The sequence below is a fragment of the Perognathus longimembris genome, chromosome 8 (genome assembly GCF_023159225.1).
Source record: "Perognathus longimembris pacificus isolate PPM17 chromosome 8, ASM2315922v1, whole genome shotgun sequence".
NCBI classification, from domain to species: Eukaryota; Metazoa; Chordata; class Mammalia; order Rodentia; family Heteromyidae; genus Perognathus; species Perognathus longimembris.
In genome coordinates this window covers 244,743-268,996 of record NC_063168.1, presented here as the reverse complement: position 1 = coordinate 268,996, position 24,254 = coordinate 244,743, and the positions used below count along the sequence as shown (strand labels likewise).

General features: G+C 50.8%; 1 protein-coding gene across 1 annotated transcript in view; it reads right to left on the bottom strand.

Moving 5' to 3' along the window:
- Nucleotides 1-17,746, bottom strand: part of Cracdl (CRACD like) — a 111,170-nt gene extending 93,424 nt beyond the window's left edge. Inside the window, exon 1 of the mRNA XM_048353492.1 lies at nucleotides 17,693-17,746. The gene's annotated coding sequence lies outside the window, so the exon portion shown is untranslated. The remainder of the gene's footprint in view (nucleotides 1-17,692) is intronic.
- Between the last annotated feature and the right edge of the window lie 6,508 nt (nucleotides 17,747-24,254).

Below are 24,254 nucleotides of genomic sequence, written 5' to 3'. Positions count from 1 at the left end.
ACAATGGTCTCTATTTTAACAAAGAAGAGCAGAATACCTGACAGAGGAGGGGCCGTTCCATCTGGTGCTGGGTGGGTTTGTTCTGGCTCTGCTTGCCTAGGCCCTGAGCTTGGTGCCCCTGGAGTGTGGTGATGCCCACACCAGACTGTCAATCAATGGAGGACCAGGCCATTCCTGTCACTTGTCTCAGGAGTGCAGGGGTACCCTTAGAGGGGCACATAAAATCTGCCCTTTGATCCACCACTCACTGATAGTTGGACATGCACCAAGAACATCTTGGGGTCTATGGCGGCTCCTGAGAGTTGACCCCTCTGAAGCTCAGGACCCCCGCTGGCACTACCTCCCCTGCCCACCACGGCCCTGGTGAAGCGCAGCCGAGCTAATTCTGTGCTCCCTGCTACCTGCACCAGCCCACGCTACACATGCAGTGACTCATACCAAGGCACCCAGAAGCAGGAGCAGGAGAACAGCTGCACTGTACCCAGGCAGTGATGGACAGCCAGGCTCCAGCCTCAGGCTGACAATGGGCTTCTGACTACCTTCACTACTTCATCCTGGTAGCTGAGCCCAAACTTAAAGTCTATTCACAGTGCACACTCATAGAATTAAACACTAGCGTTGTGTTAAACTTGCTATTTCTTCATAACACCAGAGCCATTCTGGCAAGTAGAAAAATCTGACAATATTTCCAACATTCTCAAACATAAAAGTATTACAGCAAGACACCAGTAGCATATATCTGTAATCCTAGCTACTCACAAGGCTGACATCTGAGGATCAAAGCTAGCCTGGGTAGGAAAGTTCATGAGACTCTTAGCTCTAATTCACCAAAATGCCAGAAGCAGAGATATGGATCAAGTACACTAGCCTTGAGTGAAAAAGCTAAGGGATAGCAGCCAAGCCCTCAGTTCAACCCCCAGTACCAGCACAAAAAGAAAAAAGTAAATAAAAGAATAAATAAAAGCATTACATCAGAAGGAAAAGAAGGTCATTTTCATCTAACAGCTCCTTTGCTCTCTACTGAGTAACTACTAATGCTACTCTTCAGCCTGTTTCCAGAAACCGAGCGCAGGCCCATTTTCAGAAAGAACCAGTCTACCTGTGAAAGGCATGTGCAGAGCAGGAGTTACCAAGAATAGCCACTTCTGCCCAGGAGGTTGAGGAGAGCCAGCAGAGCTGCCTAAGGTGCCCTGAAGGCAGTCAGCCACGTGGGCAGAGCAGAGGGGATGCCACGCAGGCTTGCTGTGTACAGTGTGTTTAGAGACCAGGGAGATCAAGCCTGGATCCCTGTGGAGTACAAGAAGAGGCGTTATAAGTGGTTAGACACAAGGAGCACTCAAGGGCCAATGGAGCTAGCTTTGCAGAGACAGGACTAAATCCCATGCTCAGGCTGACAGAGCCACCAAGGACACATCTTTCTCTAAAGGCAAGTATGTCACCCAAAGTGGAATCTTTAGACACAGAAAGCCAGGTGAATGCATGTGGATGGACAAGCTTTTGTTCTAGGCCTCCAGGCCTCACAGTGCTGTTTCTACAATGAGGTAAGCGCTGTAGCATGGGAGTTCCTAAAGCAGGCACTACTGTGGTGACCCAGTGGGGATGTGGGGAGTAGTCCTTCCCACCTTGGGGCCCTGTCTTCCTCCCACCAAGGATGGGCATGATACATGCTCTGCTCCAAGGCTTAAACAACATCATCTCTGCAGCACAGGCTTCTGTCACCACCTGGCCGTGTGGTCTGGCCGGCTCACCAACCACCTCACTCAAGGTCAGGACCCCAAGTGCCCAGGCAGGTAGCCCTGTCGGTGAAGCCCCGCATAAGGAAGTGGCAGGCTTCTCCTCCCACCTGCCCAGCCTCTTCAGACAGCAGCATCATAACTCACTGAGTCAGCCTCTGCGCCTCCACCCAGGCGAAGCATCCCAGAGCAGGTTTCCAGGGAAACGGAGACATCACATCCATGTGCAGTGTGGACGAGAGACACGTGTAACCACACACCTGGGTATCTCCGGACACAGGAAGGAGGGGCCTGTCTGCACCCTCAGGCTCCCACTGAGCTAGGGAGCAGTGGGAACTAGGAGGGCAGAGCCCTGGAGCGGCTTCCCACAGAGCCCAGAGGCCCCCACCGCTCCAGACTCACCTCCCTCCCCAGCCTTCTGGTTATATAAGCTGGGTCCTGTCACTGCTGATGGTGGCTCTAAAGTTACACGGCTGGCCACGGGCCAGGCAGGTGACAGCTTGTTTCCACTCTCTTTGAGGGAGACTCTTCCGAGGGACATTTTAAAAAAACTAGGAGTCCCTGTGGGCAGAGAGGAGCCCCGACCCCTCCCTGCCCATGCCTGCATGCAGGGAGCCAGTTCTCATGTCCAGACTGATTTTCTACCCTGGTGCCCCTGGCTGGAGCCCCTGATACCCAGTGGTCCTTCCTTAGTATTTCTGATAAACAAGGAGCGAGGCCTGTCCCAGGAGGCTGGGAGCAGGCAGTACCAGTCCTAGGGGAGAAGCCTTCACTCCTGTGTCCAGTTTAGCATCCTCCAGGAATCTAGGGCCTCTGAGCAAAGAAGGAAGGCTGCTTCCAGAGCAGGGCTGCAGCCTGCTCTGTAGAACAGTTGTCTGACATTAACAGGTTCCACGGATACTGACACCAGGAGTGTGGTCCACAACAGGAAACATAGGCCCTGGTGTCAGAACCAGGTTCATGGTCACAGCTCTCTACTAATATGATTCATCTTGCCAAATGGATGGCATGGAGTACTCAGCATAAAGAAATGATGAAGGAAAGGATGCCAGCCAGGATAAATGTATAGGCAGGGATTGTGCATAGAGTATGGGCAGAAAAACACATCAGCTAACAGACCTCACAACGCTTATGAGGTGGAGTGCTGGAGAGAGGTGCCGCCGCTGGGGGAGAGGTGCTGCCGCTGGCTGCCCTCTTGTTGTGTGGACCCAGTGATGGCTAAGTCCTCTCTCTGGGCCTTGGCTGTGCTTGGCAAGCAGCCAGGGCCATATATCATGGTAGACTTGCTCCTGAGCACATGGAAGTCAGTCCTGGGAAACACACACACACACACACACACACACACACACACACACACACACACGAGCATGTTACAGTCTGCTGCTCTGCCCACCAGGACCTGCAAAGCCTGGAGATTGGCCTGGGGTCCTGGAGATACTTTCTGGGTTCTTGGTGATTCAAGAAACAGGGAGATCTTGTGAAGATGACCCGAGAGTAGAAGAGGGCCATCCGTTCTGTCCAGGTGAATGGCAAGAGTTGCAGGTGACAGAGTTGGGACAAAGGAGTACTCTGCACAGAAGTAGGATGTTGGGTGGGGGTGGAGAGGGAGAAAGGGTCTTCAGCCATTCATTGGTGCCAGGAAAGGGCACCAAAAGGTGAAGCTCAAACAACAAGGCTTTCTTCATAAAGACAATTCTTCAGAATGCTACTGAACAGCATGACGTCTTCTTGGCACCAACATCAAAACTCTGATCAGGAAGACAGAGCTTATATGCAGCACAAGTGTTCAAACACTCAGCAGAGCCTTGTAACTGGCCAATATAGTACATCAGCCCTCTGGATTTACCAGGCTGATTCCTTCAGGCCAACATCAAAGCACCTCAAACTTCCAGGGAGAAAGAGACAGAAAGGACCCAACTCCCAAGACGCTAGCCAATGTAGGGTGTGCTTAGAAAAATGGGGACATTCCTAACTATCAAGTCATCCATTATATTGAGAACATTGTGCTCTATCGCACGATAGAATACTACTCAGTAATGAAAGGAAATGAAGTACTGGCTCCCTTAATTACATAGATGAATTACAAAAACAAAACTATGGGCCACAATAAGTTAAAGAGAACAGATACCACAGGATTACATTTGCACAAAAGCACAGGAAATGGTAAAGCCTTCAGGAAGGGCTTTGAACACAGACAGGGCACTCAGACCATTGCACAGAGCCTGAGGCAGAGAGTGTTAGCATCTCTCCCTATGTTTTGCACACACCACTAAAACATTCTCTTTCTCTCAGCCAGTGAAATGACAGTGCCTGACAACCAGTATCTGCTCAATCAAAATTCAATAAGGGCTCTGAGCATTGGTGATGGCTCATGGCTATAATCCTAACTACTCAGGAAGCAGATATGAGCATCTAGGTTTGAAGTCAGCAGGACAAACACAAGAGACTAGTTGCCAATTAACCAACAAAAGGCCAAATTGGAGCTATGGCTCAAATGGTAGTGTCAGCAAAAAGCCAAGCAAGAGCATAAGGCCCTGAAATCAAGCCCAAGTACCAACACACACACACACACACACACACACACACACACACACACACACACACACACTTTACTAAAGACAACATAAAAAAACAGGCTGCCTTTCAACACATCTTGAACCTTCTGCCTCCAGTATACATGCTAGCCCCATCTTCTTCCCCCAAACTGGCCCACCACCGTCCTGCCATCTTAGTTGTCTTGTGTCGAGGCATCTCTCACAAACCTTCCCAAGGACCATCGGCACTGCAGGGTGTGAATAACTCGCTGCCAGTAACTGCATGTGCCAATGGCTTCCAGATGCTCCCTATGATAGACCACACGGTAATGCACATCCTTACACAGGAACCTCTGCATATTTAATTGTCTCCCTGGGACTGATTCCTAGAAATGGACTCACCAAGGTAGAGGGAGGAATTCTTGTAAATGTTTTAGATAGACTGCCACATGCTTGGGAGAGATCTTGCACCCTCTGCTCCCAGAGGCCTAGAAGAGTCCTTACCGCACACCCTTCACCCACACTGCACTCCATCAGCCACACAAACACACCAGAAATTAATGGCAAAGACCAAGAAGAGAAAAACCACTCGGCCTGCATCTTGTGTGATAGCATGTTTTTCAACCTACTTTGTAGTGACACTCACCCATGACTGAGTCCCCCTTCAGTGATGACAAGGCCTCCCCCTGAATCCTGCCTCAGATCTCAGCACTGTGCACACAGCTGCAGCAAGGACTGCTGACAAACTGGATTCAGTGTTGACAGACTAGATCCAGGGACCCGGCAACATGGGCCTGGGTCTGGAAGGGCTGCTCCCCACTGCTCGCATCAGGAGCCAAAAGAAAGAAATCGTCTCGGAAGATGGGAGCTGAGGACAACGGAGGAAGCAGACGTGAGTGTCTGCTGGCCTCTTGCCAGCCCCACTCTCAAGAACCTCCCAACAAGGCCTCTCTCAGGTCTTTCCTCCTGGGGGAAGGTGGGAACCTGACCTGGGTGATCAATCACATGTGCCTAACCAAGGCCCAGACATGCTGAGGTAAAGGCTGAGCTGCACAGCAGATCCACCTGCAAAGCTTGTGAGGCCCAGCAGGTCCCACTGGAGTGAGTCAGCCTGGGGTGAGGCTAAGCCGTCACAGGCTGCCGACACAGGGCCAACAAGCAAAGGAGAAGGAAAACCATAATCCAGGGTACTGGGGGCCAGGCCCTCCTGAGGGGCACTGTGCCAAAGACAGCCTGTATAAATGACTGGCCGCGCCTACAGATGAGAAAACAGAGATGGAAATCTCATCTCTGAGTGGCTCTCTGAGCAAAAACTAGCCTGTACGGATTTGAAGAAACTCATTATTTTCTGGCTTAGTTAAAACTCTGAAGGTCCTCCAATTCCCAGGTATCCTCTTCACAGGATGCCCCAATACCAGCTTCAAGGTCATGACCCCAGTGATTTAAGAATCTCCTACTAGTTTCCTACCACTTAGAGGCTCTACAATATTCCAGTATCACCACATTAGGACCAAGCCTTAAACACGTATCTATGCTGCTGGGTGCCAGTGGCTCATGTCCACTCAAGGGGTTGAGATCTGAGGATTGCAGTCCAAAGCTAGCCCAAGCAGGAAAGTCTGTGAGACTCTTTAGCTCCAATGAACCACAGAAAACCCGAGAGAGCCCTGTTGCACAAGTGTAGAATGCTAGCCTTGAGCAAAAATGCTCAAGCACAGTGCCCAGGCCCTGAGTTCAAGCCCAAGACTAGGAGCAGTGCACGTGCGCGTGCATGTGCGCACACATGCACGCACACACGCACGCGCATGCGCGCGCGCACACACACACACACACACACACACACACACACACAAAATACATGTGTCTATTGGGAACATTTAAGACCCAAACTAGGATATAACTTCTGCGTGATTTTCTTGCACAGTTTACATTCAAATCAGACTGTCATCAAACTGTCTCTCATAGTTGAGTATAGACCACAATCCTTGAGCTACTGCATGAAAACATGCCCATGAGAATACCAGAGCTTTCCATGAGGGCTCAGTAGGAAAGTAGGAAGTGGTCCTTAAATGGCTAGGGAAACCTGCCTCTTCCAATGCTGAAGTTCCATGGGGATATCATACTTCAATCTCTTTAGAAGTGATGAGGCCAATGACTGAAAGCCAAGAAGAAATGAAATTGAGAATTAAATAAGGCTGGTAGTAATTAATCCTTGGGAGTTTTGGTGTTCTCTTGGCTTTCTCTCTTTAAACTTTTTATTTTGTTACTTGAAATTATATTCTGTTTATTCATATCATTTTTTAAATTTAATTTTTGTGAAGGTGATGTACAGAGGAGTTACAGTTACATATATAAGGTAGTGAGTACATTTCTTGTCAAACTTGTTACTTCCTCCCTCATTCTTTCCCATTTCCCTCCCCCCAAGTTGTACAGTTAATTTCCAACATATTGTCTTGTGAATTTCACAGCTGCATTACACCTTGATGTTCCCCTTCTTTTCCTTAATTCAGATAAACATATATACAATGCCCAGGGGACCAAAAACCAAATACAGTGACAACAGGAAGCCGTAGGAAAGGAAAACAAAAGAAAAAAAGAAATAATTTCAAATAGTACATTAAAAATAACAACAATGAAAAACTTCCTGTTTCTGTATCTTGGAGTTTATTTCTCTTATTATCATTTTATATGGTCATATGTACATTTCTATTGAGCTACTGTGATCCTCTGTTAGGACTATCCTAGACATATACTAATAGTTTTTAATAAAATATTTTCTTCAAGTATTTAGGAACTAAGAATTTTTTTGTAAAATATTTGGGAATAGAAAGCTCCACTTTACCTCAAAGGTGAAGCTTTGCCAACTACAGAAGCCTCCTGACTTCAGGCACCCTATACTGAAACCTACCGGGATCGCAAGCAAACTTTCTAGTAGGAAAAGCAAAGTAAACTACAGCTAGGCTGCTGCTCTAGAAGGCTATAAACGACATCTCCAACAGTGACCCTTAGTTGTTTGTCTTAATCGCTGATTTACAAACTCTTTTGGAAATGGAATAAATACTATGTTACATACATAACAAAGGTTATTTTTCAAATATTTGTAGATGCTGAGGTGATTAGTAAAATCTATCACCTAGGCAAGCCTCAAAATTCAGTGACTTTTCTTGATAGGAATCTTCCCTATAGATGGGTTATGAAAACAGTTACTCTCATGTAAAGTCTCTCTAAATTGTTCAATGTTACATTCAGAATAACTGGGAACTTGGCTTTAAGGAGAGCTGTCAGCTTTTAGAACGATTCAACACAATCCTAGATACGGACCTCGTGCTACTGCTTTCCAGGGCCCATGTCTTAAGGACTTGGACACCAGGAAAGAGGTGGTGGTCTTGGGAGGTGGTAGAACCTTTAAAAGGTGGGGTTGGTGGCAGGTCTTAGGGTATTGGAGGCATGCTCTTGAGAGCTACGGATTCTATTCTCCTCTTTGCTCTCTGGCTAAGACGTGACCAGACTTGTTCAGTCACGTGCCCCCTGATCACTGCCCTGCAGCACCCCTACCAGGCTTTAAAACCCTGGTTCATCACTGACTAGAACCTCCAAGAAACTATGAGCCCAAAGAAACCTCCTCTCTTTATAACTCTTTATAACTTTTCAGGTATTTGTTATACTGGCACCAAGTTGACTAACGTAGCCTTGAAGGAACTCCAACTTGGGTTGACAATGCGAACCCTAAACTGCAACTTTTTACCAAAGACATTTTGTCCACTAGAGGAGCAAAGAACTGTTGTAATACCAACTCTACTTCTCCCAACAGCCCTAGGAGGCAAGCATCTCATGGAATGTGGGTGGAGAATGATGCAAGGCTTCACCCCAAGCCACTCAAACAGCTAAGGGTCAAACAGGGTGTAGTCAGGGTTGAGTCAAACCCACCCTCCTGTCCCAGCTCTTCTAGGCTGGGAGAGGCAGGGAGAAACAAGAGGACCTTGGCTACACCCCAGTCTGAGGGTTCAATATGTGTGGGAGCTCCTCTATTCAAACCAACTTTCCTCCAGCCTTGTGCAACCATCACATCATAGAATGATTTGTCCAGGAGTCATTCACTTGCATTGTTAACACTGGGCAAGTTAACAAGGACACTCCTCAGCTGGGTATTTGCAAGTTCATAGTCAAAAACAAGGGGATGAGAAAAATGGCCCTGGGATCCAAATCCCTGTTCTAACTTGTGATCTGGTCACATAGACAAGTTCTTGTCACATAAACAAGACCCTCCTGCTTCAGTTTGCTTCCCTGCAAAGCAGGGACCATGAAGCAAGGGGTAAGGCAATGCCAGTGCCTTGTAGGTCAGCGCACACAAGATGAACCCACAGGGCACTTGAGCAAGCAGAGGAGCAGAGCAGCCTTGGCACACTCAGGAATCAGAGGCTGGGTGAAGTTCCATCACTCACCAGCTGAGCAGCCCTGGCAAATGAACTTCACTTCTCTGAGCCTCTATTTCCTCATTTCTAAACCTATAGGGTGAGTGGAAGGATTCAATAAGGTGATGAAAGTAAAACTTTACAAGATGATGCACAGTGCTGGGCAAGTGTTAATATCATAGACTCTCCAATCTGGAATGAGACTCTCTGTCCCTAGTACCACATGAATATCACAGTACAAACTTGGCATAGGTGTGTCACACCTGTAATCCTAGCTACTTGGGAAGCTGAGCATGGGGGAATAACAATTTGAGGCCAGCCTGGGCAAAAAAGTCTGCAAGCTCCCTTTCTCAATCCCATAGCCGATGCAGCGGTACACGTCTGTCACCCTAGACTGTGAGGTTGAGAGCGGGAGAGAGCCATTCCACGCCAGCATGGGCAGGAAAGCACAAGACTCCATCCCCATGGAAAGAAATTGGATGATGGTTGTACCCACCTTCCATCCTATCTAGGACACAGAAAGTCTAAAATATATGGACTGTAGACACACAGGCAGGAAGCAAGACCCTATCTCAAAAATAAGCAGTGGAAAAAAAGGTTAGAGGCATGGCTTAGCAGTCCAGGACCTACCCTGATCTCAAATCCCCAGTACAAAATAAACAAAGAAAGTGAAAACAGAAAACATAAGATGCGGGGGTGCATTAGGCAGTCTGGATTATCCAGTAGTTAGCTGTTATAACCCCCCTAAAAATTCATTTTATATGGTTTAAAGAATGGGAAAAAGCACCTGCTGGTGATAAAATAATTATTACTGTTTATTTCATAATACACAATTAGTGCATACTCCCAAATTAAAGAAAACAGCTGCTGCACATAAATCAAACCCTACTTTATATTCATAAACAGAAAGTGCCACAGAAACCTCAGGTGAGAGGGGTTTAGTTTAGTGGTAGAGCACTCACCTCCGGATGAAGCCCTGGGTTCCATCTGCAGGACTGAAAGTGGGGAGGAAAAAAGGAAGGTGAAGGAAAGGAGAGAGGGAGGAGGGGGTAAGGCCAGGCAGGTGAGTCTGCTCTGTATCCAATCACTTCTACTTTCTCTTAAAAGAAAAAACTGTACAAGTATGTGTACAGGTTTTCTGGATGCGCCTTGCAAAAAGCTGTAGCCCCTCAGGACTCATTCCCTCCTGCCTCCCCCTTCCACTATCCCAGGACATGTCAGTGGGTGCCTAGGGGGGACATTCACTGTTGAGAGTCAAAACAGTATGACCATCAGGCAGGTGGCTGCCCCCCCCACCCCCACCCCCTGCATGCCTGCCCCCAGCCCTTCCTTAGCAATGTCCCCACTGAATAACACAATCACCTCTGGGGAGAGGGCAGGGGATATAGCTCAGAACTACACAGACACCTGAAGTCACAAGAATTGCACAAAAAGCTGCGTAAAAGAAATGGTCATCAACTGCTGTTCAATTATGACCCATGAAAAAGACTGGCTATTAACTTAACAGTATGTGAAGTCCTGCTCCCACTCACACCTGATAATGGAGGGCTCACCACCAAGAAAGGGTTCTCTGACTTGGAGATAAAAGAACCAGACACTCCCCTCAAGGCTCATGTGCTTGTCTTCTGAGGCAGGCTCTTGGGGGTCTGATTCCCTGGCACTTGGCTTAAGTTCAAGGTACGTCTGTGGGAACTATGTGCACATGGCTTCCCCTTGCTGATGAAACTCAAGGTGGAAGCTTCCAATCAGAGGACTGCAGGGCTCATGTCAAGAGGCGTCTCCACGTAAGCATCTAGTTTTTCTGTGGTGGTGGTGGTGGTAGTGGTGGTGGCGGCAGTGAAGGTCCCAGGCCGATCCACAGCTCTGTAAATTCTGAATGGCAGATGGCACCCTTTGTGAGGCAGCTATAGAAAGCTAATGGCGTGAAGCATGGAGCCAGAAACCACTCCTTGAAGGGCCAGTTCTGCAGTGCTGTTCTGGGGTCCCTCCTGCCTGTCAGGCTCATTGCTGACTTTCCAAGAGTTCTTTCCACCCTGAATTTCCTGCCTTAAATTTTCTTCTGCTTACACCAGTTAGAATAGATCCTGAATAACACAGATGCTATTAACTAAGATGCATGAAATCTCAATAGGGAAAGAATCACAGTATGGAAAATCGTGTTTTTTGCTAGAAAGGAGAAGTCTTGTTATACACCCAGTAATAGTCTACTTCAGAGACACTACTTGGAAGGAACTGATCAAAAAAATGGACACAGAAGCACAAACATGCTGTTACTGAGCTGCCACTAAATGGTGAAAAGGTAAAATTGATCTTGGATGAGGAAATTGAGGCCCATCCATATAATTCCCCTGGCTACAAGAACTAATACAAAGGAAAACCAATAATCATGTGGAAAAGAGATGCAACATGTACTATTAAGTTTGAAAAAGCAGCCCACCAAGCAATAAGGTCACTACCACTTTTCAGTAAGTACAACCCTGCCTCGTCTCTGCAGGTGACTGGCTCTAAGACCCCACTCCACCCCACGGATGCCAAAATCTGCAGATGCTCAGGTGTCTTGTATAATAACTGGGTGTTTTTTTTTCACAGAACCTACACACATCTTCCCACACTTGAAATCATCTCCAGATTACCTGTAATACTTACCCAATGTAAATGCTCTGTAAATAGTTACTATATTGCATTGTTTAGGAAACAATGAGGACAAAGTGTCTGTACATGTTCAGTACAGTTTTTTTTCAAAGATTTTCATTCTGTACTTGGTTGAATCCACAAATGCAGAACCCACAGCTATGAAGGGCCGACTATAACACCTTCACACTGCACACATATACAGTCAGTGTAGTACAGACAGGTGCTTGAAAGGGTATACCCCTAAATGTTATCAGTGCACCCACTTCTGTCCAGCCCCAGGGTTTGCTTGATGACAGAGACCCTCAGCTCTGCCAGTGCCTAGCCTTGTGCCACACAAGAGGGCAGCCAAAGAGCAGCCCAACAGAAATGAGCCAAATCACAAATGCGGTTGGAGCCCCAGCTGGTCAACAGCTGCCTGTTCCATGAAGATTTTGCTCATTTTGGAGTCTTCCCTGCTTGCTGGCCTGGCCAGGTCTGCTCCTCAGGTGGTTCCACCTCTATATAAGGAGCTCCTCACATGCCTCAGAACTCATGCAAGCACTCCATCTTCTGTGTTCTAGAATCTGGCACCAGGTTAGCCTCACCTACCACAACACTGCATCTCAAAGACCTGTCTTTGCTCATGAAGGTCAAAAGGATAAAGGTCACACTGGTCAAGCCTGTAGGAACAAGATAACACCAGCCAGGTATTAGAAAACCCTCAAAATGCTTGTGTTTGTGTATTTGGATCTCATTTTCACTTGAGAACATGCTGGAAGCATTAGTATGTAAGGGTTTAAGGAACTGATTTCCAAGAGTGTGTACAGATAGCATACAGCAATTGCCCAAAACTATATGGAATTTGGGTCCTGTGAAAATGATCAGCTTAGAAAGCAGGACTCCAAACTCTACGGCTGTATCTGGCCCATCCACAAAGCCCTGTGCTTTGCCCTCACCACCTCCATTGGGCAGTTAGCCCTAAGTCACAAAACACGCACACAGAAGAAACCACAAAAAAGTTCCTGGCATCCCTTTTGAAAAAATAGTATGACTATGAGTATTAAAGCAAGATCACAGTACCTCAAGCCTAGAACACTGAGTAAGGAGTTGAGCTACAACCACACCAAGAGCAGCTAAAATTTGAGACCTGCGTGCATTAAGACTCAAAGAAACATACACATCTGCTTGACAGATGAACATCCTTCCAGAGTCACTTCCATCTCCTAAAGAGCCAAGAGCAGCTATCATCCCTGCGCTCAGCTTAGTGTCAGAACCTAAAGTGAATGTGAGCAAGCTCCACACACCTGTACACACCTACATCTGCTTCCAGAAGTGAATGTGAGCAAGCTCCACACACCTATACACTTACACACACCTATCTGCTCCCAGAAGCACCCAGCCACCTCGGCTCACTCATCTTCATGCAACACTGGTTCATGAAAATCTACCCAATCTGGAAACCAGTTCTGAGAAACTTAATGTCAATCTTTAATATCCACTTGTTATACTGGTTGAAGACATTCCACTCAGAGGAAAGGCAATGGAAGAATCTCAAAAGATATGTTAAATACCAGCAAACATATACTAAGTAAAACATGTATGTGTTCACACACATAGGAAAGGGTGGAGGACCACTGGCGGCACTAAATATATGCAAAGCAATGAGGCAGCAAAGATCAAGACACCCTAAATACAGAAGAGGTACTTAATATTCACATGCATGAGGTAAAATATATAAAAGGAACCTAATAACCAGTCATAGTTTGGTTAGCCATTGGTGACACCTGTTCTGGTCCTCTGGGCTAAAGGCTGTTCCTCAGGCTCACAGATGAGGGAGGTCTGCAGATATTGCCTGAAGTGTGTGTGCATGTGTGTCTATGCAGAACACCACTCACATGGGACCTAGCTACTAGCACTTCAAGTCTGGCCCGTGGAACCACATCTTTCTTGTGGTAAAAGGCTGCTGCTGCAGAGATGGGGCACATGAGTGCTTGGCACTCGGGGTACAGATGTGGCCGCTGTCCACCCACTTGCATCCCACCCTGCCTGCCCTCGTTTACCCACTCCATCCCAGAGCTTTGTACTACAAGATTTAAACTGCACCAAGGCTGGTTCTCACATGACTTCTAGCACCAGCCCTGCTACTAGCACTCAGTAGCACAGTTGCACTCACTTTCCATAAATACTAACAGACAGCAGGAGTTTCATATTGCTTTAGGGTACTTTACAAGTGGCTCTAATTTGGAATTGTAATGAATGCCCTTTCTCCTTCTTATAAGGTAGACAATGGAAGAGTAATACCTAAAAAATCATTAGTGAAGCATTTTCTGTGTTAGTACCTTACATAATGCTCGTGTGTGTGTGAGAGAGAGAGAGAAAGAGAGAGAGAGAGAGACAGAGAGACAGAGAGAGACAGAGAGAGAGATCACCTTATTCTAAAGGATGCCTGAGGTCACAGGGCCTCTCAGTAGCAAGGCAGAAATCAGATCCTAACTGATGATGGGCTGGATCACCTGCTTTAAGAAAACAAACTGACATGTTGAATTGAAAACCCCATGTATAACTATGGAAAGAAGGAAGGGAGGGAGGAAGGGAGGAAGGAAGAGAGGGAGGCAGGGAAGGAAAAAAAGAGGGAAGGAAAAAGAGGGGGAGAGAGGGAGAGAGGGAGAGAGGGAAAGAGGGAAAGAGGGGAGAGGGGAGAGGGGAGAGGGGGAGGGAAAGGGAACAGAACAGCCATCAAGTACTGGTGGCTAACAGCTGTAATTTTAACTACCCAAGAGGATGGAGGTTCCACCTCCAATTAACCAGCAAATGTTGGACTATGGGAAGGCTCAGCAATACAGCACCAGTCAAGCAAACAAGCCAAGTGAGCATTAAGCAAAACTCAATAACATTTCTACATCCCACATTCGGAGCATGCCTTTCTAGACTAGTTCTTAAGAACTGTGCACAACACAGTTAATGGTTCCAGAGCCTCCCACAGACATGAGAATTTAGGGGCAGAAACCATGGAGAGATTGGCGCACAGACTTCTAAGGTGAGCACAAATATTTCTGGAAGTTCTTCAACTGCATACATATAAAAACCAGTCCCCTACACCACAGCTAGGAAAAGGCCTGAGTGATAACTTTCTACCCCTCACCATCCAAAAAGATATTTTGTAATTTCACAGATACCTTTATCATGAGAAAAACATTTGAACTTGTGTCCTCACAGGAATCTGAATCTCCAGGAGGCTGGTAGTTGACACAAGCTGGCGAGGGAGCAGGACCTGGAGACACCTCCACATCTATGCCCTCACTTCCCAGAAACTCATTGCTCCAACTGCTGAGCACTCAGGATGATAGGTTAGAGCATATGGGGGAGCAATCTAGAGAATTTCGGGGAAATTGCTCAGTTATAAATGTGTCCTAAGGGCCCTTAACCTGACCTAAAAGTTTGAAATTATTATTCAGGTGCAGAGATATAAGAATAATAAGATTCAATTAGAGTTCATGGGATTTCTGTTCAATTCAGGGAAAATGAAAGGGGTTTTCAATGCTGGCTGGCCCCGGTGCCTACCTACAGCTGACCCTGACCACAGCAATGTGTCCAGGCCTCTGGACACTGAGTGATGAGTGTATCCCAGCCAAGCGTACCACTGGAGGACACAAGGAGCTGCTCCTGGCAATTCTGTCTCCTACTAGGCAGTCCTCAATCATCAACATCCAGAAGGTTGAGTCTGCTTCAAAGCCCAGCATGAGCTACACAAGAACAAAATCCAGGGCCTGAGTAGACAGCTCCAGGATCCATCTGCCAAAGCATGTAGAAGAAGGAACAGTGCCTTGGGCTTTTCTGTCTTTTTCTACTCTTGCACAAAATGCTAAACACCCTGTGGATGGTTGTAAGGATGCAGCAGCTGCAGTAGCACCAGCAGTGATGGGTGGGAAGACATCAATCCACCCAGAAGTAGCTGGCTGAGATGGGCTCCAAAGATGTGCAAGCAGAAAGCAATTCTCTTCTCCCCCTCTTTCTAAGCAGCTCTTTCACACGTTTCCTCCCAGCCTTTGGCTAATATCTCCAGCAGATCCTACAGCTTTTCCAGGTGATTCAGGGAATACAATGTCAGGTACACATGACCCAGATGGAGCCTGCCCAGAAATGTGGAAATGAGGGCAAGCAGGGACACTCTTTCCCACTCCCCTTGGGTGTACACAATTTTCTTTCTGCTGGTCCTGGGGCTTGAACTCTTTTCCCGGGCACTGCCCCTGAGCTCCTTTTGCTCAAAGCTAGCGCTCTACCACTTGAGCCATAGCACCACTTGTGGCTGTTTCTGAATAGTTTATTGAAGATAAGAGTCTCACAGACTTTTCTACCTGGGCTGGCTTGAACTATGATCTCGGATCTTAGCCTTCAAAATAGCTAGGAATACAGGCATGAACCATCGGCACCTGGCTAGAAAACAATTTTTAAATTCTTATTCTTGGGCAGTACTGAAGTTGGAACTCAGTGCCTTGTACTTGCTAGGCAGGCAGGCAACTGACCATAAAGCCATGCCCCCATCCTTTCTGGGTTAATCATTTTTTGGATAGGGTCTTCCTTTTCACCCTGTTGGCCCTGACTATGATCATTCTATTTACCCTTCCCACATAGCTTGGCTATGACGGTATGTACCACCGTGCCCAACCTTTATTGGTTCAGATGGGTCTTGTACATTTTTTGTCTATGCTGGCAGTAAACTGCGACCCTCTCTATTGCTACCTCCTGAGTAGTTAGGATTACAAATTGCAAACCACCACATCTGGCCAAAATTATTTTTAATGGACACATAATTATGGGGCACCATGTGCTATTTCCATATACCTATACAATATATAAGCAATGATAAAATCAGAGCAATTAGCACACCTACCACAAGGATTTGTGATTTGTGTTGAGAACACTCAAAATGCTTTTAGCCATTTTGAAATATACAACAAATGATTAGTCACAGGGTGACTACAGATAATATAGCACAGTCACGGTGCTATAGAATGCTAGAATTTGAACTGCCTTTTGTATATCAATGGCAAAGCCTGGAAGTCTGGGCCTAGAGTTCCACACTAAGCCACAGAGAGGTCAGGAGATAGAACCTAAGAATCTTTCTTAGCTTATAGGTGGACAAAGTCCTCTGGTCCAGGGGAGAACAACTGGGAGACACTGGCCCCCACCACATTGTACATAACCCGGAAGAAAAGGGGAGGAGAGGAAACAAAAACCCATAAGGGAGGGGCTGTTGGGGAAGTGCTATCCATGGGAGGTCTCGTCCAGCTTCCTGTAGAGAATTCTGGGAAGGGATGGCTCAGAATACAGAAATGGTTCTAAATGGCAAAACAGCAAATTAGTGTGGTTCCCCTTCCCCAAACATCTCAGCTGCCTGAGAGGGACCTTGAAGGAATCTCAGAGGGAGGGGGCCTGCAGGCCAATACAGGAGACAGGTCCCCAGCCAGCTCTCACTCATGTACACCCAGGTGGACAATAGACAGTGGGAACTTGAGCAGGGGCTGAGGGGGACAAAAGGGGTTGGGGGCTGGGGCTCAATGGAAAACAGCAAAAGCACAAGCCTGCAAGAGCTCTGGGAGGGCAGCCTGCTCTGACGTAACTATGTCCAGACATGACAGCAAGGAGTTTCTTGGGGGTACCTATGGAGAGACAGGGAAACAGACTTAGAGACCAGTGCTTCACAATGACTGAACTATCACTTGAATTAGGTTCAAGAAATACAGAATTATGAGTTAACACTGCGGCTAACAAAAGAAAGGGAATCAATGTCCTTTGGGGTAGCAAAAATGCCACATCTCTCCACAATAAATCCTGGGCAGGAAACATCTCTACTCTGTTTCAACCATTTAGGTACCATCTACATGTCATTCATAGTTAGCACGGTCTGTCTGTGCTAACCACCAGAGGAAAAGCAAGCCATCACAAGCTTGCCAAGTCAAGCCCAGACCCACAGGGCCATCACAGAAAACTTACCCTCCAAGAGTCTCTCATTTTAGCTGAGAGCATTTAGCTGTCTTAGTCCATCTGGGCCATTATAACCAAATACTATAAGCTGGGCAGCTTATAAACAGCAGCAAGTTATTGCTCACAGCTCTGCGAAGTTAGAAATCCAGATGCCAGTAGATTTGGTGTCTGCCAGAACTCTTGACAGGTTTCCAGGCGATACCTTTCCCCTGTGACCTCACAAAGCCAAAGGAGAGAAGACGCTCCCTCAGGTGTTTCCTATAAAATCACTACCACCATTCTTGGAGACACTAACCCTTCGGTGGCCTAAGCACCTGCCCCAAGGCCTCACCTCATAATACCATCACAGGAGAGGTTAGGGTTTCAAGGTCAGAACCTGGGGAGGACACAAACATTCAGACCATAGGACTAGTATTACCTCCACTGCCCTGAACAGCAAATAGACTCCGCTGGACTTGGTGAGGAGTCTAAAATGGCCAATTTAAGTGGTGGTAGGAACAGAAGCCCAGCCAGCTGCAATGGGCAAGCTGTGCAACCCCCCCATGGGCAGCCCATTTTACCTATTCTGTGAGTGGGGAAAGCCTGCCTGGAGAGATGAAGGAGTTTACTTTGAACAGCAAGTCCAGAGTGAATATGAGGCAGGTGCAAAACTTAAAGAGACTACCCCAATCATTCTGTGCACATTTTAAAGCATCAAAATGAATACAAAAATCCATGATGTACAAAATAATTTTTTTTGGTGTGTGCAGGTACTTAGATTTGAACTCCAGGCCTTGCATTCTCACTTAGCTATTTCTGCTTAAGCCCGGTGCTCTACCACTTAAGCCACACCCCCACTTCTAGTGTTTAGGTAGTTAAAGACTCCCATAGACTTTTCAGCCCCGGCTGGCTCTGAACCTGTATCCTCAGATCTCTGTCTCTCGAGTAGCTAGGGTTACAAAGAGCAGCCACTGCTCCTGGCTCACAACTTTTAAATAAAGACAGGTTTTTCCCTCTTGCCTGGTGCTCTGACAGGGATCAGCACGGCCCTGGAGCTGAGCCTGGAACTCAGCTAAGCACAGCCTTTCTTCACTCAGCCCCCGTGCCCTGACGCCCACCCCATCTTGTACCCCGCAGCCTGGTCCCCAGTCGCCCCAGGTGTGCGCCTGTAGGACTGAGCACCGAGGCGCCTCCGGCGAACGGACCCCGCCACAGGTCCGCCGTGAGGTGGACGGCGCCGGCTCGCTGGCTGGGCCGCAGAAGCTCCCCGCAGCTGGGGAGGGGGAGGCGGCCTGCCGAGGCCGCGCACCGCGGCTGGTCGCCGACTTGATTTTCGGGCTCGAAATTAAGAGTTCAGTAGCCACACAATGCCAGCTGTCCACCTGTCCCCGCACGCCTCCAAGTCGCACGGAGGCACTCCTTTTCGCTCGCATTTCCACCGCTCCCTCATTTGATTGACTGCCTGACCTCCTGCAAACCTGAATATTGCTTGGGTTAAACCCAGGCGCCCTCAGGGGGCTCGAGACCAGAGCCCAAGCCTCCTAAGCCACGGCCTGAAGCTCGGGTGTTGCCATTATTGCCCCCGCACGGGACCCTGTTTACCGACAGGCACACATCCCCCCCCCCCCAATCCAAGTCGAGGGTCTCGGTCCCCCCCCCCAATCCAAGTCGAGGGTCTCGGTCCCCCCCCCCAATCCAAGTCGAGGGTCTCGGTCCCCCCCGCCCCCAATCCAAGTCGAGGGTCTCGGTCCCCCCCCATCCAAGTCGAGGGTCTCGGTCCCCCCCACCCCCCACCCGCTCGGCTCGGCCCCGCCATTCAAAGTTGAGTCCGGCCAAGTGAGCGGAGGGAAACTTCGGGCGCTCGCGCGCCGGCTCCCGCGGCCCCACGGCCCCGCGCGGCCGGGCGGGGTGGCCGCGGGGCGGGGGGGTCGGTGGCCCACGCCGAGGGGTGCGGGGCTCCTGCGGTCGCCGCCCCCCGGGCCCCCCGCCCGCGCCGGGAAGGGACCCCGGGGCCGCGTCGCCCCCCGCCCAGCGCCCCCGCGCGGGCCCGGTCGTCGCCCCCCGCGCGCCGGGTGGGCCCGCGCCCAGGACCGTCCCAGGTACCTGCACCGGAGCGCGGCCGGGCTCGCCGGGCGCGGGGAAGGGCCCGGTGCGCGCGGGCGGCGGGCCGGGGGCGGCTCCCGCCCGGGTCCGTGCGCGACCCCCGCCCGCTGCCGCCGGGGCTCGCGGGGCGACGCGGCAGGTGGCCGTCGGGCGCCGGGCCCGCCGGGGGTCTTCGGTCGGAGGGCTGGACGCGGGCGCGGCGCGGGCTCGACCCTCCTGCGGCCGGCGGCAGCCGCCCGGCCCGGCGCTCGGCGCGCGCTCCCGGCTCCCGGCTCCCGAGCCCCCGGCGCCGGCTCCGCTCGGCGGCGCTCGGCTCGCGGCGCTCGGCTCGGCGGGCGGGGGCGGAGGCCGCGCCGCTCGGCTCCCCCGCGGCGCGCGGCGCCCGCCGCCTCCTCCGCCCGCGGGGCCGCGGCGGCCCGGGCCCGGGGGGCGGGGACGGGGCGGCGGCGCGCGCCCGCGAGACCCCGGCCCGGCGGCCCCCCGCGCGCCCTCGGGGGGCCCCGCGCCGCCCCAGCGTCCCCGGGGCCCGGGGCGGGGAGGGGGGCTGGGGGGCTGGGGGGCTCGCGCACGGGAGTGAAAGTGCCGTCGTCGGGGGTGCGGCGGTCACCTCCCGCACGCCCGGGGCGCCGTCGAGACCCGCGAGCGTGGGGCGCGGGCCGGCGAGCGCGTCTCGGCCGCGCCCCTTTTCCTTCCCGGCGACGACGGAGCCGGCCCGTTTCGGGCCCTCCGAGAGGGGCCGCCTGGAAGGGGGGCCCGGGGGCCCGCGGCGCTCGGAGCGCCCCGCCCCCCCCCCAGGAGCCGGGGCCGGGGCCAGCCGGGCGTCCCCCCCGTGGGGAGCCGCGCGCGGCGGGTGCGTGCAGGGGCCACGCGGACCCCGGCGGCCGGGGAGCGCGCCCCGCGGGCAGAGCCCCGGTGCTGGGGTGTGCGGGAGGAAATGCCCTGTCCCACGCCGGGTGTGCGGGAGGAAATGCCCTGTTCCACGCCGGGTGTGCGGGAGGAAATGCCCTGTTCCACGGTGGGTGTGCGGGAGGAAATGCCCTGTTCCACGCCGGGTGTGCGGGAGGAAATGCCCTGTTCCACGCCGGGTGTGCGGGAGGAAATGCCCTGTTCCACGGTGGGTGTGCGGGAGGAAATGCCCTGTCCCACGCCGGGTGTGCGGGAGGAAATGCCCTGTTCCACGCCGGGTGTGCGGGAGGAAATGCCCTGTTCCACGGTGGGTGTGCGGGAGGAAATGCCCTGTCCCACGGTGGGTGTGCGGGAGGAAATGCCCTGTCCCACGGTGGGTGTGCGGGAGGAAATGCCCTGTCCCACGCCGGGTGTGCGGGAGGAAATGCCCTGTTCCACGGTGGGTGTGCGGGAGGAAATGCCCTGTTCCACGGTGGGTGTGCGGGAGGAAATGCCCTGTTCCACGGTGGGTGTGCGGGAGGAAATGCCCTGTTCCACGCCGGGTGTGCGGGAGGAAATGCCCTGTTCCACGCCGGGTGTGCGGGAGGAAATGCCCTGTCCCACGCCGGGTGTGCGGGAGGAAATGCCCTGTTCCACGGTGGGTGTGCGGGAGGAAATGCCCTGTTCCACGGTGGGTGTGCGGGAGGAAATGCCCTGTTCCACGGTGGGTGTGCGGGAGGAAATGCCCTGTTCCACGGTGGGTGTGCGGGAGGAAATGCCCTGTTCCACGGTGGGTGTGCGGGAGGAAATGCCCTGTTCCACGGTGGGTGTGCGGGAGGAAATGCCCTGTTCCACGCCGGGTGTGCGGGAGGAAATGCCCTGTTCCACGCCGGGTGTGCGGGAGGAAATGCCCTGTTCCACGCCGGGTGTGCGGGAGGAAATGCCCTGTCCCACGCCGGGTGTGCGGGAGGAAATGCCCTGTTCCACGGTGGGTGTGCGGGAGGAAATGCCCTGTTCCACGGTGGGTGTGCGGGAGGAAATGCCCTGTTCCACGGTGGGTGTGCGGGAGGAAATGCCCTGTTCCACGGTGGGTGTGCGGGAGGAAATGCCCTGTTCCACGCCGGGTGTGCGGGAGGAAATGCCCTGTCCCAGCCGGGTGTGCGGGAGGAAATGCCCTGTTCCACGCCGGGTGTCCTCCTCCCGGCACCAGCTCACTCACTCGGGGCCCCTCTGAAAGCCACGCGGGTTAAATGCCCCCGCGCGAAAGGAACGCACGTAAGTGGTGAATCCGTCCCACGGCCCCCAGTGAACACCTCGCACTCGCAGGGGGCCGACGGCTCGGCGGAGGCCACGGGCCGGCCGGTGCGTGGCGTTGGCGCGGAGCCGCGCCCTTCCCCGGGCGGACCGGCTCCGGGCCCGCGAGCCCCGCTCCCGCCCCGGGCGCTCGGCCGCTGGCCGTGCACACGCACACCTGCTTTGTGCTGAGGGATCCACCCCCTACTTATTGATTCCATGAATTGCCTTTCTAACCCAAGAATTCTGTTTCCAGAATGTGGAAGCTTCTCTGGCTCTACTTGTTGTGCCGTGGGTGGCTGTTGAAGTTCCTGGAGGGCTGGAGAGGACAAAAACACACGTTCTTGGTGATTAGCTGAGACTGAGAACACGGTGTCCACACCCAAAATAGAAAGTGGTGGGGGATTTTGTGAATAGGTTAGGGAAACGGAAAATTATCTGGAGGCTGGGAGAGCCAGCACCTTTGTGCTCCGGAGGCACTGGGAGGAAGCTGTCCCTCCCCCTGCCCATGTGATCTTCCGGGAGGATTGCTTCCCCAGGCTCTGCTGAGCAACTATCAAAGAGGCTTTTCCCCTCCTTAGTGCTTCTTGGACCAAGCCTTGCAGATGATTGAGAAAGGTCTAAAATATTCAAGCCTCTGCCAAAGCTTCAAAGGCAACACCCCTCAGAGGCAGTTTCTGATAAGTCTGTATGTTTAAAAAAAAATAAAAAATAAAAAGCTAAGAACATGGGGTTAGCTGTTTAGTATGAGCTCCAGAGAGTCCCTTCTGAGTTGCATGTATCACTGGGAACTCATTTTATTTTATTTTATTTTATTTTATTTTTTTTTTGGCCAGTCCTGGGCCTTGGACTCAGGGCCTGAGCACTGTCCCTGGCTTCTTCCCGCTCAAGGCTAGCACTCTGCCACTTGAGCCACAGCGCCGCTTCTGGCCGTTTTTCTGTATATGTGGTGCTGGGGAATCGAACCTAGAGCCTCGTGTATCCGAGGCAGGCACTCTTGCCACTAGGCTATATCCCCAGCCCGGGAACTCATTTTAATCAAAAGCCAGGGACCATCTTAAACCATTAACAAGTGGTCCCTCATTTAAATCATTCATGTCCCACAGAACCTTGGGTAAAGACCCACCACTGCTCCCAAGAAGAATTAGATTTAGCTACAAATCAACTTCTATTCTCCTGAAACTTTGTGTCCGAGCAGAGGCTTTTCATGAAGAGAGGATTCAGATAAGAACAATGGGCTTCCTAACCCAGGCAGGTGGTGGGTCACTTATTCAGTACAGAGTTCATTCTGAGTACAGCTCATGGGTGTTCAGCAAGCACAGACAGACCCTGGAGGCAAAGGCACATCCACCTGGAGAAAGCACTGGTGCCAAGAGCTAGCCAGGAACGGGCCAGGAAGAACCCTCAGACCATTGCCCAAATAAGCCTGATAACAGAAATCTGAACTGTGTCACTATCACACACACACACACATACACACACACACCAGTCCATTTGGCTGCTGTATACAGTGGTAGGTACCCTGGTCTAAACCACTGCCCTTCCCAGCCTCTGCAAGCAATATGGATTGGACCCCAGCATCTCCCTATTTCAAAACCTCTCCCTGGCTTCACCACAGTAGGATAGAACCCAGCCTCTCCAATGGGCCCTCACCTCACTTCCCTGGCCTTTCCTGGGCCTGCTTCAATCCACCCTCTGCTCACTCTACTCCAGCCATTCTGTCCTCCAAGTTCCATGAGTATTCCAAGCTCTATTCTGTCCAGGAGTCGGCTCAAGCTGCTATTCTACTGAACGGTTTTACTTTCATCCTGTACCTAGCTACTCTCACTTCTCCTTTAGGTCTCAGCTTAAACATCACTTCCGTTGGTCTTGCTTCCTGACCTGATTTCCTCCTTGCCCCTTCTCTTCCTGTAGAGCACCAGTTACAGGTTGAATGGTTTGGTCTTATCCTGGGTTCCTTCACTGGTATAGAATCTCTAGGAGAGCAGAGCCCTTATCTGCCTCCAGCATTATTACATAGCCAGTGTCCAGTATAGTGAGTGGGCGTAGTGGCTGCCTGACAAACATCACTAATCACTGACTGGTCAGACCCCGCCCAGAACTGTACAACTCCAGTGTAAGAAGCTACACTATCTGCCCTCCATTTCTAGTTCTTTTTGTATCCTGTCTTCCTCTCAGTAGTTTCCCAGAGTTTTACTCGTTCTCCTTCCAGGCCCATTCTGTCTTGACTACTGTCTTATTGTGAGGCCTCCTGCTCTGCCGTCTGACCTTCTTGGCTTCTAGCTCACAGCCATTACCCACCTGCTCTCTTCTGGGTAACTGCAGCCCTCTGAGCCCTTGGTCCACTGCCATGCCTTCCCAGCTGAATCCTGAACCTAGGAAGCTCTGTTCCTGGAACGAAGCCTTCTTATGCCCCCAAGGCAAGACAGGCAGACAGACTAAAACCACAAAAAGTCTCCAGCCTCACTTGGGCCTTCATATCTTCCATCATTCCATGAAAAACAAATAGGTGGCACAGAAAAAGAAAAAAGGAAATGTTTATCAATCATTTGAACCCCACTGGTCATCACTATTACCATTTTACTGATTTTCCTGTCTTCTTTTATTAAAAAAGGCATTTGACCTGGCTTGCAAATGTGTCTTATACATTACATTGTTGAGGTTAAGGCAAATATGCAAATTTACATCATTTTTTCTTCAACTACTTTATAACACAGTAA